The sequence below is a fragment of the Bufo bufo genome, chromosome 8 (genome assembly GCF_905171765.1).
Source record: "Bufo bufo chromosome 8, aBufBuf1.1, whole genome shotgun sequence".
Lineage (NCBI taxonomy): Eukaryota > Metazoa > Chordata > Amphibia > Anura > Bufonidae > Bufo > Bufo bufo.
In genome coordinates this window covers 183673950-183691267 of record NC_053396.1, presented here as the reverse complement: position 1 = coordinate 183691267, position 17318 = coordinate 183673950, and the positions used below count along the sequence as shown (strand labels likewise).

Genomic DNA, 17318 nt, shown 5'->3' with positions numbered 1-17318 from the left:
CCCGCCCATCAGTGCCGGTGACGTCACCGGGCTTCCTGGCTTCCCCATGGAGAGCCCCGGTACGTCACCGGATCTCCGAAAAATGCCTTTGCCCTGCGCGATGTAGCTCAGGGCAAAGGAGAGCATCGGAGCATAAACTGCTCTGATGCTCAAGTCAGGGGGGCTGCCGGGGGAGAAAATGGAGGGATGTCCGGGTTCAGCTCTGAACCCGGACAATCCCTTTAACAAGCCTTTGACACTTTTTAAAAAGCTTTACACTCCGCTAGCCCCAATCCTACTCTGTACCAATGAGGGGCAAGCACCCCAAAACAGCCATCTATGGATGGATATTTGTCTTGGCTATTTTCCCTAGTCCCTATGTTCCAAGGTTTGTTAAAAAGTCGGATTTTGACCCATAGGGAGTCACTTCCACAAAGTGGCCTTAATGAGATGTACTCTTTCCTGGGAGATACCTCTTTAAGTATATACTGTGTAGCATTCTTTGAAGAAATAAGATTGTCTCCTGCTCTGCAAAAACATAGCTTACGTTCGCTGGCAACTTATGGAGGTGAATGTCTGTTTTTGAGATTGAGAAACCAGTGAAAAACAAAAACTCTATAAAGTTGCCAAACTTATCCCAGCTGACTTGATTCAAATTGAGAACAGGCTGGCGTGCATTTTGCAAATGTTTGCAGTAACATACTGTAAATCATTATCTTAATTATTGCTTGCAAATAAAAATCATGTGGTGCTTTAAGTGATAGGTCCGGACAGGTCCGTTATGACATGCCTGGCTTGATTTTTATTATTTTTTAGGGATTTGTATCTGGTCCAAAAGTTTTTGGCTTTCCCTCGGCACATAAATGTGACTCCAAGAGCTGAAGATTACCAGTGTGCGCTCAAAGAGTGTTTGGAAAAGAAGGAGATCGAGACTCCCACTGCAAGTAAGTGACCTGCACTTCTCTCTGGATACTGTCAATGGTTAATGTTATGTTGAATAGATATACTTTGTAATGATATTATAGAAGCAATGTTATATTTTTATTGATCTGCTCTGTCATAGTTGTTAGATATATTCAAGAAGGAAAATGGGGAAAGGAAAGCTTTCCTATTTTTAGACAATTTTTCTCGCAATTTCAACCCATCGCTACATAGTGCCAAGACAAAACAGCAGTATATAGCCAACATGATACTACCATATAGTGCCACCATTATGCAATATCCAAATAACACTCCTTAAAGTGCCCAGTTAATGCTGCTGTTAAAAGAAATACCAAATAAAACTGTGCAATGCTAAAAAATACTGGGTGGTTTTAGGGATCCAATCCTAAGGGGTCTCCCGTAGTGTTCAGCTTAGGGAACTTTCACACTTGCAGCAGAGGATTCCGGCAGGCAGTGCCGTCGCCAGAACTGCCTGCCGGATCCGGCAATCCGGACGCAAACTGATGGCATTTGTCAGACGGATCCGGATGCGGATCCGTCTGACAAATGCATTGAAATACCGGATCCGTCTCTCCGGTGTCATCATTTTTAAAGGTCTACGCATGTGCATACTGGAAAGACGGATCCATTTGCCGGAACACTTAATACACTTTAATGTAAATTAATGCCAGATCTGGCATTGCGGCAAGTGATCAGTATTTTTGGCCGGAGAGAAAACTGCAGCATGCAGGGACTGAACTGATGCATCCTGAACGGATTGCTCTCCATACAGAATGCATTAGGATAAAACTGATCAGTTTTTTTCCGGTATTGAGCTCCTGTGACGGAACTCAATACCGGAAAACCAAAACGCTTAAGTAAGTGTTTATGAGCTTTCAGGTAGTGATGAGCGGCAGGTGCTATATTTAAATTCACAATACTTCAAGAAAATTTGGGCGAATATTGGTCATATATTTGCGAATTAGAGATTATTTTCTTGAATGCGAAAAATCGGCAATGTAATATTCGTGTAATGCATGCGAAATACAGGTGTGGCTCACTTTTGCTACATTTTCCAAGCTGCTAGAAGTTTCCTGAGACTGGAGAAAATGGTTGGCACAGCAGAACATTAAAAATGGCTTTATATTAGAGATGGGACGGGGGAATCGTCGAATCCACGAATCCCTCAAATCTTGCTGGATCCCGGTGGTGCCCAGACTGGTGGCGGCGGCGGCAGGGCACTCTAGAAGAGGAGCGCTTCGCTGCTGTGACAGGGGAGGGAGAGGCGTTTCCTTTCCCTGTTCCTCTGATAGGCTGCCGGCACAAGGCCCGCAGCCTATCAGAGGCCGTTGCAGGCGGCTTAGGCGTTGACGTCATCGCGCCGCCTGAGCCGTACAGCGCGGGACACAGGCCAGAAGAGGCCTGCATCGCAGCGGAGGTAAGTAAAAGTGTTTTCTTTTTATTTTTATCTGTTACTGGCACTTTGGCGAGGGGGAGAGGTGAGAGGCACTATGATACTACTGGCACATTGGGGGGGAGATGGCACTATGATACTGGCACATTATGGGGGGGAGATGGCACTATGATACTACTGGCACATTGGGGGGGGAGGCACTATGACACTGGCACATTATGGGGGGAGATGGCACTATGATACTGGCACATTATGGGGGGAGGTGGCACTATAATACTGGAACATTATGGGGGAGATGGAACTATGATACTGGCACATTATGGGGGGAGGTGGCACTATAATACTGGCACATTATGGGGGGAGATGGCACTATGATACTGGCACATTATGGGGGGAGGTGGCACTATAATACTGGCACATTATTGGGGAGATGGAACTATGATACTGGCACATTGGGGGGAGATGGCACTACAATACTGGCACATTATGGGGGGAGATGGCACTATGATACTGGCACATTATGGGGGGAGGTGGCACTATAATACTGGCACATTATGGGGGGAAATGGCACTATGATACTGGCACATTGGGGGAGATGGCACTATGATACTGGCAAATTGGGGGGAGATGGCACTATGATACTGGCACATTATGGGGGGAAATGGCACTATAATACAGGAACATTGGGGGGGAGATGGCACTATGATACTGGCACATTGGGGGGGAGATGGCACTATGATACTGGCACTTGGGGGGAGATGGCACTATGATACCGGCACATGGGGGGGAGGAGAGAGGCATTTTATACTGACACATGATTAGGGGGGCATCTATGGGGACACTTACTGGCACATTATTGGGTGGCACTGTGGGGCCACTTCTTATTGGCACATTATTGGGGGGCACTATGGGGGCATCTACTGAGGCCACAAAGAAGGGGTATTTTATATGGGGGGCTCTGTGTGGTACTAGTATTATCAGGGGTATTATCTGTTTCTGCAGTATAGTATTAGGGAGCACAGCGGAACAGTATTGGGGGTGTTAGGATGATTTGTCCAGAAGATGGGAGGATGATGGAAAAGTAGTAAACTAAGATTTTTTTTTGTCAAACTGCAGAGACGAAAAATGGCTGAAAAATGGTGTCTGGTCTGAAGGTCTGAAAGGAGAAGATGAGGAAAGAGAACATCTACATCAAAGGAGACGTAGGAGCAGGGGCGTAACGATCGCGGTCATATAGGGTGCGACCGTGACTGGGAGGTGGAGGTTCAGACTAACTGACGCGGTCTGACTTTGTTTCTTACACCGTTCACACAATTATGTACAGGATTCGTAGGATTCGAGATTCGAAAGATTCGATATATTCGAGAACCTTTTCGGATTCGGATTTGAAAAAAATTGGATTCGTCCCACCTCTACTTTATATGCAGTTAGAGTGCTCCAATATATTCGCAATTGAGCTAATCAGCACTAATGAGGCAAATATTTTGTCGCAATGCGTTAAATTTCACATTTTAGCAGGTCTGCATGTATGTATGGACAGCAGAACCTATCACACTACCTAACACACTGCACTGCAACAGATACACTATATCAGGATATAACCTACACTGACTATCTCCCACTAACTATCTGTATTATATACAGTCAGGTCCATAAATATTGAGACATCTACACAATTCTAACATTTTTGGCTCTATACACCACCACAATGGATTTGAAATGAAATGAACAAGATGTGCTTTAACTGCAGACTGTCAGCTTTAATTTGAGGGAATTTACATCCAAATCAGGTGAACGGTGTAGGAATTACAACAGTTTGCATATGTGCCTCCCACTTGTTAAGGGACCAAAAGTAATGGGACAATTGGCTTCTCAGCTGTTCCATGGCCAGGTGTGTGTTATTCCCTCATTATCCCAATTACAATGAGCAGATAAAAGGTCCAGAGTTCAATTCAAGTGTGCTATTCGCATTTGGAATCTGTTTCTGTCAACTCTCAAGATGAGATCCATAGAGCTGTCACTATCAGTTTAGCAAGCCATCATTAGGCTGAAAAAACAAAACAAACCCATCAGAGAGATAGCAAAAACATTCAGCATGGCTAAAACAACTGTTTGGAACATTCTTAAAAAGAAGGAACGCACCGGTGAGCTCAGCAACACCAAAAGACCCGAAAGACCACAGAAAACAACTGTGGTGGATGACCAAAAAATTCTTTCCCTGGTGAAGAAAACACCCTTCACAACAGTTGGCCAGATCAAGAACACTCTCCAGGAGGTAGGTGTATGTGTGTCAAAGTCAACAATCAAGACAAGACAACACCAGAATGAATACAGAAGGTTCACAACAAGATGTGAACCATTGGTGAGCCTCAAAAACAGGAAGGCCAGATTAGAGTTTGCCAAACGACATCTAAAAAAGCCTTCACAGTTCTGGAACAACATCCTATGGACAGATGAGACCAAGATCAACTTGTACCAGAGTGATGGGAAGAGAAGAGTATGGAGAAGGAAAGGAACTGCTCATGATCCTAAGCATACCACCTCATCAGTGAAGCATGGTGGTGGTAGTGTCATGGCGTGGGCATGTATGGCTGCCAATTCAACTGGTTTTCTTGTATTTATTGATGATGTGACTGCTGACAAAAGCAGCAGGATGAATTCTGAAGTGTTTCGGGCAATATTATCTGCTCATATTCAGTCAAATGCTTCAGAACTCATTGGATGGAGCTTCACAGTGCAGATGGACAATGACCCAAAGCATACTGCAAAAATAACCAAAGCGTTTTTTAAGGGAAAGAAGTGGAATGTTATGCAATGGCCAAGTCAATCACCTGACCTGAATCCGATTGAGCATGCATTTCACTTGCTGAAGACAAAACTGAAGGGAAAATGCCCCAAGAACAAGCAAGAACTTGCAGTAGAGGCCTGGCAAAGCATCACCAGGGATGAAACCCAGCGTCTGGTGATGTCTATGCGTTTCAGACTTCAAGCTGTAATTGACTGCAAAAGATTTGCAACCAAGTATTAAAAAGTGAAAGTTTGATTTATGATTATTATTCTGTCCCATTACTTTTGGTCCCTTAACAAGTGGGAGGCACATATGCAAACTGTTGTAATTCCTACCCCGTTGACCTGATTTGGATGTAAATGCCCTCAAATTTAAGCTGACAGTCTGCAGTTAAAGCACATCTTGTTTGTTTAATTTCAAATCCATTGTGGTGGTGTATAGAGCCAAAAATGTTAGAATTGTGTCGATGTCCCAATATTTATGGACCTGACTGTATATAAGTTATCTAACTATCTTTCTAATGTAGTGTGGAAACCACAGAGCACAGCAATGTCACTGCTCTCGTTCTCAGAACTTTAAAAAACTGTAGAAAATGGCTGCTGGGGAGGTTCTTATATATACTGAACAAAAATATAAATGCAACACTTTCGGTTTTGCTCCCATTTTGCATGAGCTGAACTCAAAGATCTGAAACATTTTCTACATACACAAAAGACCCATTACTGTCAAATATTGTTCGCAAATCTGTCTAAATTTGTGTTAGTGAGCACTTCTCCTTTGCTGAGATAATCCATCCCACCTCATAGGTGTGGCATATCAAGGTGCTGATTAGACAGCATGAATATTGTACAGGTGTGCCTTAGACTGCCCACAATAAAACGCAACTCTGAAATGTGCACAGTTTTGCCTTACTGGGGGGGGGTCAGAATACCAGTCAGTATCTGGTGTGGTCACCATTTGCCTCACGCAGTGCAACACATCTCCGTCGCATAGAGTTGATCAGGTTGCTTATTGTGGCCTGTGGAATGTTGGTCCACTCTTCAATAGCTGTGTGAAGTTGCAGAATATTGGAATAATATTGAACACGCTGTCGTATATACGCTGATCCAGAGCATTCCAAACATGCTCAGTGGGTGACATGTCTGTTGAGTATGCTGGCCATGCAAGAACTGGGATGTTTTCAGCTACCAGGAATTGTGTAAAGATCCTTGCAATATGGGGCCGTGCATTATCATGCTGCAACATGAGGTGATGGTCGTGGATGGCACAACAATGGGCCTCAGGATCTCGTCACGTTATCTCTGTGCATTCAAAATGCAATCAATAAAATGTACCTATGTTCGTTGTCCATAACATACGGCTGACCATACCATAACCCCACTGCCACTATGGGCCATTGGATCCACAACGTTGACGTCAGCAAACCGCTCATCCACACAACGCCACACACGCTGCAATCAGCCCTGAACAGTGAAAACCAGGACTCATCATTTAACAGAACGCCTCTCCAACGTGCCAGACGCCATCGAATGTGAGCATTTGCCCACTCAAGTCGGTTGCGACGACGAACTGCAGTCAGGTCCAGACCCCAATGAGGATGACGAGCATGCAGATGAGCTTCCCTTAGACGGTTTCTGACAGTCTGTGCAGAAATTCTTTGGTTATGTCAACAGATTGTTGCTGCAGCTGTCCGGGTGGCTGGTCTCAGACGATCATGGAGGCGAACATGCTGGATGTGGAGGTCCTGGGCTGGTGTGGTTACACGTGGTCTGCGTTTGAGAGGCCGGTTGGATGCACTGCCAAATTCTCTGAAACGCCTTTGGAGATGGCTTATGGTAGAGAAATGAACATTCATTGCACGGGCAACAGCTCTGGTAGACATTCCTGCAGTCAGCATGCCATTTGCACGCTCCCTCAAACGTTGCAACATCTGTGGCATTGTGCTGTGTGATCAAATTGCACATTTCAGAGTGGCCTTTTATTGTGGGCAGTCTAAGGCACACCTGTGCAATATTCATGCTGTCTAATCAGCACCTTGATATGCCACACCTGTGAGGTGGGATGGATTATCTCGGCAAAGGAGAAGTGCTCACTAACACAGATTTAGACAGATTTGCGAACAATATTAGAGAGTAATGGGTCTTTTGTGTATGTATAAAAATGTTTCAGATCTTTGAGTTCAGCTCATGCAAAATGGGAGCAAAACCGAAAGTGTTGCATTTATATTTTTGTTCAGTGTAGTAAGGGGTAGGCAACTTTCCTATTGATTGCTAGGGATGTTGCTAAGCTCAGACAAAGACATGGCAGCCCTCTCAAAAAGGGAGGTTACTGATGAAAAAAAAAATCTAGAATATTCGAAATTACGAATATACACTCACCTAAAGAATTATTAGGAACACCTGTTCTATTTATCATTAATGCAATTATCTAGTCAACCAATCACATGGCAGTTGCTTCAATGCATTTAGGGGGGTGCTCCTGGTCAAGACAATCTCCTGAACTCCAAACTGAATGTCAGAATGGGAACGAAAGGTGATTTAAGCAATTTTGAGCGTGGCATGGTTGTTGGTGCCAGACGGGCCAGTCTGAGTATTTCACAATCTGCTCAGTTACTGGGATTTTCACGCACAACCATTTCTAGGGTTTACAAAGAATGGTGTGAAAAGGGAAAAACATCCAGTATGCGGCAGTCCTGTGGGCAAAAATGCCTTGTGGATGCTGGAGGTCAGAGGAGAATGGGCCGACTGATTCAAGCTGATAGAAGAGCAACGTTGACTGAAATAACCACTCGTTACAACCGAGGTCTGCAGCAAAGCATTTGTGAAGCCACAACACGCACAACCTTGAGGCGGATGGGCTACAACAGCAGAAGACCCCACCGGGTACCACTCATCTCCACTACAAATATGAAGAAGAGGCTACAATTTGCACGAGCTCACCGAAATTGGACTGTTGAAGACTGGAAAAATGTGGCCTGGTCTGATGAGTCTCGATTTCTGTTGAGACATTCAAATGGTAGAGTCCGAATTTGGTGTAAACAGAATGAGAACATGTATCCATCATGCCTTGTTACCACTGTGCAGGCTGTTGGTGGTGGTGTAATGGTGTGGGGGATGTTTTCTGGGCACACTTTAGGCCCCTTAGTGCCAATTGGGCATCGTTTAAATGCCACGGGCTACCTGAGCATTGTTTCTGACCATGTCCATCCCTTCATGACCACCATGTACCCATCCTCTGATGGCTACTTCCAGCAGGATAATGCACCATGTCACAAAGCTCCAATCATTTCACATTGGTTTCTTGAACATGACAATGAGTTCACTGTACTAAAATGGCCCCACAGTCACCAGATCTCAAGCCAATAGAGCATCTTTGGGATGAGGTGGAACGGGAGCTTCGTGCCCTGGATGTGCATCCCTCAAATCTCCATCAACTGCAAGATGCTATCCTATCAATATGGGCCAACATTTCTAAAGAATGCTATCAGCACCTTGTGGAATCAATGCCACGTAGAATTAAGGCAGTTCTGAAGGCAAAAGGGGGTCCAAAACCGTATTAGTATGGGGACACTAATAATTCTTTAGGTGAGTGTATATCACTATATTCTAAATATTAGCGAATTCTCAAAGTGCCGATATTCAAGATTAATATTCTCAATTTGAATATTCGCGCCCAACACTACTTTCAGGAGATCTCAGGATGATAATGTAACTTATAGAGAATGAGGATGAGGGCAAACAATTGAAAATTATTAACCGCCTCCGGACCGCCTAACGCAGGATCGCGTTCCGGAGGCGGCAGCTGCAGGCAGAGTCACGCATATATGCGTCATCTCGCGAGACGCGAGATTTCGCTCAAAGCCGGACCGCACATGCGCATCGCGGGCCGGCAAAAGTTCAAGGAGTATTTCGTCAGCAACCTGCCAGCCAATGATCGTTGCTGGCAGGTTGCTGATTTTTAAAGAATCGAATCACAAGCCATCTAACACCTTATATTTATAAATATAAGGTGTTAAATGGCTTCTCTGCTCCTCTGCTGGTCCTTTTGGTCGGTTGGTTCCAGCAGAGTCGCAGACATCACAGTGAGTACACCCAACACCACACTTAGCCCCAGATCAACCCCCATCACCCCAATTAACCCCTTGATCACCCCTTGATCGCCCCTGTCAATCACTAGTGAAAGGGAAAAAAGTGATCAGTGTAAACTGTCACTTTTTTTCACTAGTATTGACTGTTAGGTTTTAGGATAGTTTAGGTCCCTTGGTTAGGTAGTTAGCGTCAGTTAGCGCCCAACCCACCGCACCGCAGTCACTTATTCGCTGATTAGCTTATCGCTAATCATCATTTGTACTTTTATAGTATCTGTAAGTGATCAAAACTGATCACAGTCAGATCTATAATAGTATTAGTGTCACCTTAGTTCACCCTCCACCCAAAACGCAGTGTTTGCCCAATCAGGCCTGATCGGCGGTCGCCCACACGTGCGTTCACCCACGCCCGCCCCGCCGCAGTGACAAAATTTTTTATTTTTTTTTATCACTGCACAATCACTTTACAAGCGCTGCGGCGATAAAAAAAATCAGTTTTGATATTTTTTATCAATCGCAGCGGCCTCCGGTACTTCGCTAGCCTCCCATTTGTAAGACAGGCTTGCTTTTTTCTTGGGTAGTCTCAGAGAATACCCCTAAATTTAGTAGTCCAAATGTCAAACAGGGGGTATCCTTCTGTAGAAAGCAGTGGCAGTCTGACCCAAAGTTCGGACGAGGAGGTTGAGGTCCCTGATAGCACCAGGTGTACCCGGCCCCTTATTGCTAGACCACAGGTTGCGCAGGATCAGCTTCAACAGCAGCAGAGTGGGGCTGGCGCTGTCGGATTATGTGGTGAGGCATACACCAGCAGCGCAGCCCTCCCTGGACCTAGTACCAGCACTGCCGTACAACATGGTGAAGTGGCGAGCACCAGAAGGACAGTTAAAGCTGGTACGGTGGCACGTGTAATAGTTACCCCGTCGCAGCCACCGCACAGACAGGCCCGTAGAGCCCCTAGAGTCCCTGAGGTGCTGGCAAACCCTGTTTGGCAGGCTCCAACTTCAGCCGCACCTGTAGTTCCCCCTTTCACCGCCCATTCTGGAGTTCGGGTTGAGACAGCTCAGATCGGTTCGGCACTGGGATTTTTTAAGCTGTTCTTGACTGCGGAGCTCTTGGACTTAGTCGTGGCAGAAACAAATCGGTATGCCACTCAATTTATAGCCGCCAACCCGGGAAGCTATTATGCCCAGCCTTTCCGGTGGAAACCAGTCCAAGTTTCCGAATTAAAATTTTCTGGGCCTTCTCCTCAACATGGGTCTAACCAAAAAGCATGAATTGCGGTCATATTGGTCCACGAACCCAATTCATCACATGCCCATGTTCTCTGCTGCTATGTCCAAGGCACGATTTGAGGCCATCCTGCGTTTCCTGCACTTTAGCGACAACACCACCTCCCGTCCCAGATGCCACCCAGCTTTTGACCGGCTCCACAAAATTCGGCCCCTCATAGACCACTTCAACAACAAATTTGCAGATTTGTATACCCCTGAGCAAAACATCTGCGTAGACGAGTCCCTTATACATTTTACCGGGCGCCTTGGCTTCAAACAATACATCCCAAGCAAGCGCGCCCGGTATGGGGTCAAATTGTATAAGCTCTGTGAAAGGGCCACAGGCTATACCCACAAATTTCGGATCTATGAGGGAAAAGATCAGACCCTGGAGCCGGTCGGTTGCCCTGACTACCTGGGGAGCAGTGGGAAGACAGTCTGGGACTTGGTGTCACCCTTATTTGGCAAGGGGTACCATCTTTATATGGACAATTTTTACACAAGTGTGCCCCTCTTCAGGCATTTGTTCCTAGAACAGATTGGCTGCTGTGGCACCGTGCGACCTAGTCGCCGGGGCTTCCCCCAACGGCTCGTTACCACCCGTCTTGCAAGGGGGGAGAGGGCTGCCTTGTGTAACGAAGAACTCCTCGCGGTGAAATAGAGAGACAAGCGTGACGTTTACATGCTCTCCTCCATTCACGCAGACACGACAATACAAATTGAATGGGCAACCAGTGTCATTGAAAAGCCCCTCTCAGTCCACGACTATAATGCGCTCATGGGAGGGGTGGACTTCAATGACCAGATGTTGGCTCCCTATTTAGTTTCCCGACGCACCAGACGCTGGTATAAGAAGGTGTCTGTATATTTGATTCAATTGGCGATGTACAATAGTTTTGTTCTCTACAGTAAGGCTGGGAGAACGGGATCCTTCCTCAAATTTCAGGAAGAGATCATCGCGAACCTCCTGTATCCAGGAGGTTCCGTGGCCCCAACCACCAGTGTAGTGAGCCGTCTACACGAGCGACATTTCCCCAATGTCGTTGCTGGTACCTCAACCCAACCGTCACCCCGAAAAAGATGACGTGTCTGTAGCAGGAGTGGAATAAGGCGTGACACCCGCTATTTCTGTCCTGACTGCCCTGACCACCCTGCCCTATGCTTAGGGGAGTGTTTCCGGAAGTACCAGACACAGGTACACTTAGCATAGGGATTGCATCTCACAGGACAGGCACACAGGGCTATTAGGGCCCTTTCACTCACAGCTGCTGCAAACCTCTCCTTTCACCTGGGATAAAGTGCATAATGTACTTCGCCACATCTTTGGGCGATTTGCGCTTTGCACATTGTCCCATGGGGAAGGAGAGGTTTGTCCTATAAAGGTAAAAAAAACAAAAAAAACACCGGTAAGCAAAAAAGTTAACGTTCAGTTCAAAAAGTTAAATAAAGTTTATATGTTCCGTTCAAATGTTATTATAAAGTTAATAAATTTATTGCGTTGCGGCCTGGTTTTTTCTTTTTTGTTTTGTTTTTTTTACCTTCCAGGTGGACCAACCGATCGACTAGCTGCAGCAATGATGTGCATTCGGACAGAAGCATTGCGCTGCTGTCAGATTACACAAAAGTCAGTGTATGCGGCGCTGTAAGACAAGATTTCTCCTCTGCAGTAAAAGATACGTTTGCCGAGGCATATGAGCTGAGGGGGCGGCGGTGTTCATATGCTTTGGCAAACACTTTGTATATAAAAAAATAATAATAATCCTGGCAACGATTGATGTGAATGGAGAAATCGGGTTTGCCAGGGTATACGAGCTAAGTGGGTACGGATGTTGGGCGGAGCTCCTAATGTCCTGGCAGACGCCTTTCCCCTCCTTTTTTTTTTTTGGCAGAGATTTTTTCATCCACATTGATCGATGCGAATGAAGAAATCTGTGCCGTTCATTTTTTCTTTCAGCCCAGAAAGAAAAAAATCTCATTACCCGTATGCTCAATATAAGGAGAATAGCAGAAACTCCTAATGCTGGCCATACATGTAATGATTGCGGAGACCCTCAAATGCCAGGGCAGTACAAACACCCCACAAATGACCCCATTTTGGAAAGAAGACACCCCAAGGTATTCACTGAGGGGCATATTGAGTCCATGAAAGATTGAAATTTTTTTCCGAAGTTAGCGGAAAGGGAGACTTTGTGAGAAAAAACAAAAAAAAATCAATTTCCGCTAACTTGTGGCAAAAAAAAAAAATTCTATGAACTCGCCATGCCCCTCATTGAATACCTTGGGGTGTCTTCTTTCCAAAATGGGGTCACATGTGGGGTATTTATACTGCCCTGGCATTTTAGGGGCCCTAAAGCGTGAGAAGAAGTCTGGGATCCAAATGTCTAAAAATGCCCTCCTAAAAGGAATGTGGGCCACTTTGCGCATCTAGGCTGCAAAAAAAAGTCACATGTATGGTATCGCCATACTCAGGAGAAGTTGGGGAATGTGTTTTGGGGTGTCATTTTACATATACCCATGCTGGGTGAGATAAATATCTTGGTCAAATGCCAACTTTGTATAAAAAAATGGGAAAAGTTGTCTTTTGCCAAGATATTTCTCTCACCCAGCATGGGTATATGTAAAATGACACCCCAAAACACATTGCCCAACTTCTCCTGAGTACGGCGATACCAGATGTGTGACACTTTTTTGCAGCCTAGGTGGGAAAAGGGGCCCACATTCCAAAGAGCACCTTTAGGATTTCACAGGTCATTTTTTACACATTTTGATTTCAAACTACTTCCCACACATTAGGGCCCCTAAATTGCCAGGGCAGTATAACTACCCCACAAGTGACCCCATTTTGGAAAGAAGACACCCCAAGGTATTCCGTGAGGGGCATGGCGAGTTCCTAGAATTTTTTATTTTTTTGTCTGTCACAAGTTAGCGGAAAATGATGATTTTTTTTTTCTTACAAAGTCTCATATTTTACTAACTTGTGACAAAAAATAAAAACTTCCATGAACTCACTATGCCAATCACGAAATACCTTGGGATGTCTACTTTCCAAAATGGGGTCACTTGTGGGGTAGGTATACTGCCCTGGCATTTTAGGGGCCCTAATGTGTGGTAAGTAGTTTGAAATCAAAATGTGTAAAAAATGACCTGTGAAATCCTAAAGGTGCTCTTTGGAATGTGGGCCCCTTTGCCCACCTATGCTGCAAAAAAGTGTCACACATATGGTATCGCCGTACTCAGGAGAAGTTGGGAAATGTGTTTTGGGGTGTCATTTTACATATACCCATGCTGGGTGAGATAAATATCTCGGCAAAAGACAACTTTTCCCATTTTTTTATACAAAGTTGGCATTTGACCGAGATATTTATCTCACCCAGCATGGGTATATGTAAAATGACACCCCAAAACACATTGCCCAACTTCTCCTGAGTACGGCGATACCAGATGTGTGACACTTTTTTGCAGCCTAGGTGGGCAAAGGGGCCCACATTCCAAAGAGCACCTTTAGGATTTCACAGGTCATTTTTTACACATTTTGATTTCAAACTACTTACCACACATTAGGGCCCCTAGAATGTCAGGGCAGTATAACTTCCCCACAAGTGACCCCATTTTGGAAAGAAGACACCCCAAGGTATTTTGTGATGGCATAGTGAGTTCATGGAAGTTTTTATTTTTTGTCACAAGTTAGTGGAATATGAGACTTTGTAAGAAAAAAAATATATAAAAAATCATCATTTTCCGCTAACTTGTGACAAAAAAAAATAAATTCTAGGAACTCGCCATGCCCCTCACGGAATACCTTGGGGTGTCTTCTTTCCAAAATGGGGTCACTTGTGGGGTAGTTATACTGCCCTGGCAATTTAGGGGCCCTAATGTGTGGGAAGTAGTTTGAAATCAAAATGTGTAAAAAATGACCTGTGAAATCCTAAAGGTGCTCTTTGGAATGTGGGCCCCTTTGCCCATTTAGGCTGCAAAAAAGTGTCACACATCTGGTATCGCCATACTCAGGAGAAGTTGGGCAATGTGTTTTGGGGTGTCATTTTACATATACCCATGCTGGGTGAGATAAATATCTCGGCAAAAGACAACTTTTCCCATTTTTTTATACAAAGTTGGCATTTGACCGAGATATTTATCTCACCCAGCATGGGTATATGTAAAATGACACCCCAAAACACATTGCCCAACTTCTCCTGAGTATGGCGATACCAGATGTGTGACACTTTTTAGTAATAGCTCAACCCCTCCCACAAATATAACAGATCAACCCCTCCCACAAATATTCATGAGGGAGAGATGAGTCATTGTTGTTACTGCTGCATGTAAACACAGCAATAACAGAACCTGGAAAAGGTGTAAGGATCGTTCTTTTTTCAAAAAATCAAGCTTGACTAATGTATATGTATATCCTGATTAATTTTGTTAGGTTTTATTTTTTTTTCCCATAACTCGGATAACCCCTTTAATGATGAAAGTTAGCGGTGAATGTTAAGGTCAAATAAAGCTCCAAACTAGAATGTGTGATGTGTCTGATTCCCAGGGTTGCGGGGACCCCAGCAGTTATGGGAACTGGTGCCTCATGTTCCCCATTTGGTTGGGGGTGGCTATCTACAATACTGAGCGAATCGAAGTTCACGAAGTGGAATTCGATCCAAATTTCAAGTAAAATTTGATTCGCACCGAATCCGAATTTCCTCACGCTTCGTGGTAACGAATAGCATTTTTTTCCTAAAATGGCTTTGCACGTGTGAGGACATGGAGCAAGGAACTCTGGGAAGGCAGGATCACCCAAAATGCCATGCATGCAGCCAATTAGCAGCCAGCCAGCCCTGTGATGTTACAGCCCTATAAATAGCCTCAGGCATCTTGGATTCTGCCATTTTTCTGTGTACTTAGTGCAGGGAAAGACGTCAGCACGCGCTAGGGACAGTGCTAGATAAAACTTAACTGTGCTAAAAATTAAAGATTATTCAAGGTGTAGGGAAAGGATAGGGAGGAATCATTCCACAGCAGTAGCGGAGGTTACAGCCTGGGTAATAGGAACAATCCTATTACACCTTGCTGCACTGACTTGGGACCCAAATTGCCATTACAGGGAGTGCAGAATTATTAGGCAAGTTGTATTTTTGAGGATTAATTTTATTATTGAACAACAACCATGTTCTCAATGAACCCAAAAAACTCATTAATATCAAAGCTGAATATTTTTGGAAGTAGTTTTTAGTTTGTTTTTAGTTTTAGCTATTTTAGGGGGATATCTGTGTATGCAGGTGACTATTACTGTGCATAATTATTAGGCAACTTAACAAAAAACAAATATATACCCATTTCAGTTATTTATTTTTACCAGTGAAACCAATATAACATCTCAACATTCACAAATATACATTTCTGACATTCAAAAACAAAACAAAAACAAATCAGTGACCAATATAGCCACCTTTCTTTGCAAGGACACTCAAAAGCCTGCCATCCATGGATTCTGTCAGTGTTTTGATCTGTTCACCATCAACATTGCGTGCAGCAGCAACCACAGCCTCCCAGACACTGTTCAGAGAGGTGTACTGTTTTCCCTCCTTGTAAATCTCACATTTGATGATGGACCACAGGTTCTCAATGGGGTTCAGATCAGGTGAACAAGGAGGCCATGTCATTAGATTTTCTTCTTTTATACCCTTTCTTGCCAGCCACGCTGTGGAGTACTTGGACGCGTGTGATGGAGCATTGTCCTGCATGAAAATCATGTTTTTCTTGAAGGATGCAGACTTCTTCCTGTACCACTGCTTGAAGAAGGTGTCTTCCAGAAACTGGCAGTAGGACTGGGAGTTGAGCTTGACTCCATCCTCAACCTGAAAAGGCCCCACAAGCTCATCTTTGATGATACCAGCCCAAACCAGTACTCCACCTCCACCTTGCTGGCATCTGAGTCGGACTGGAGCTCTCTGCCCTTTACCAATCCAGCCACGGGCCCATCCATCTGGCCCATCAAGACTCACTCTCATTTCATCAGTCCATAAAACCTTAGAAAAATCAGTCTTGAGATATTTCTTGGCCCAGTCTTGACGTTTCAGCTTGTGTGTCTTGTTCAGTGGTGGTCGTCTTTCAGCCTTTCTTACCTTGGCCATGTCTCTGAGTATTGCACACCTTGTGCTTTTGGGCACTCCAGTGATGTTGCAGCTCTGAAATATGGCCAAACTGGTGGCAAGTGGCATCTTGGCAGCTGCACGCTTGACTTTTCTCAGTTCATGGGCAGTTATTTTGCGCCTTGGTTTTTCCACACGCTTCTTGCGACCCTGTTGACTATTTTGAATGAAACGCTTGATTGTTCGATGATCACGCTTCAGAAGCTTTGCAATTTTAAGAGTGCTGCATCCCTCTGCAAGATATCTCACTATTTTTGACTTTTCTGAGCCTGTCAAGTTCTTCTTTTGACCCATTTTGCCAAAGGAAAGGAAGTTGCCTAATAATTATGCACACCTAATATAGGGTGTTGATGTCATTAGACCACACCCCTTCTCATTACAGAGATGCACATCACCTAATATGCTTAATTGGTAGTAGGCTTTCGAGCCTATACAGCTTGGAGTAAGACAACATGCATAAAGAGGATGATGTGGTCAAAATACTCATTTGCCTAATAATTCTGCACGCAGTGTATATAGCTCTGTAATTCCAGCAAACTGTTCTTTTTATTGGGGTATTACAGCCATTAACAGGGTTTATTACAAGGAAATATTTCTACATCTTATTTGTCCTATATGTTCTGAAGCCTTTTGTGGCGTGTATAAATGGAAAAAGAAAAATATATTTGCCATTCAGCGGAGCAGTTATATGTTCTAAAGCCTTTTGTGGCGTGTA

At 44.5% G+C, this 17318-nt stretch overlaps 1 protein-coding gene across 3 annotated transcripts in view; it reads left to right on the top strand.

Annotated features, from left to right (window-relative positions):
• The first annotated feature begins 797 nt into the window (after window positions 1-797).
• Window positions 798-17318, top strand: part of LOC121009127 (cytochrome P450 2F2-like) — a 168362-nt gene continuing 151841 nt past the window's right edge. The window contains exon 1 of one of the 3 annotated variants that reach the window (XM_040442003.1): window positions 798-923. The gene's annotated coding sequence lies outside the window, so the exon portion shown is untranslated. The remainder of the gene's footprint in view (window positions 924-17318) is intronic. The other 2 variants (XM_040442004.1, XM_040442002.1) reach the window with 2 other exon arrangements.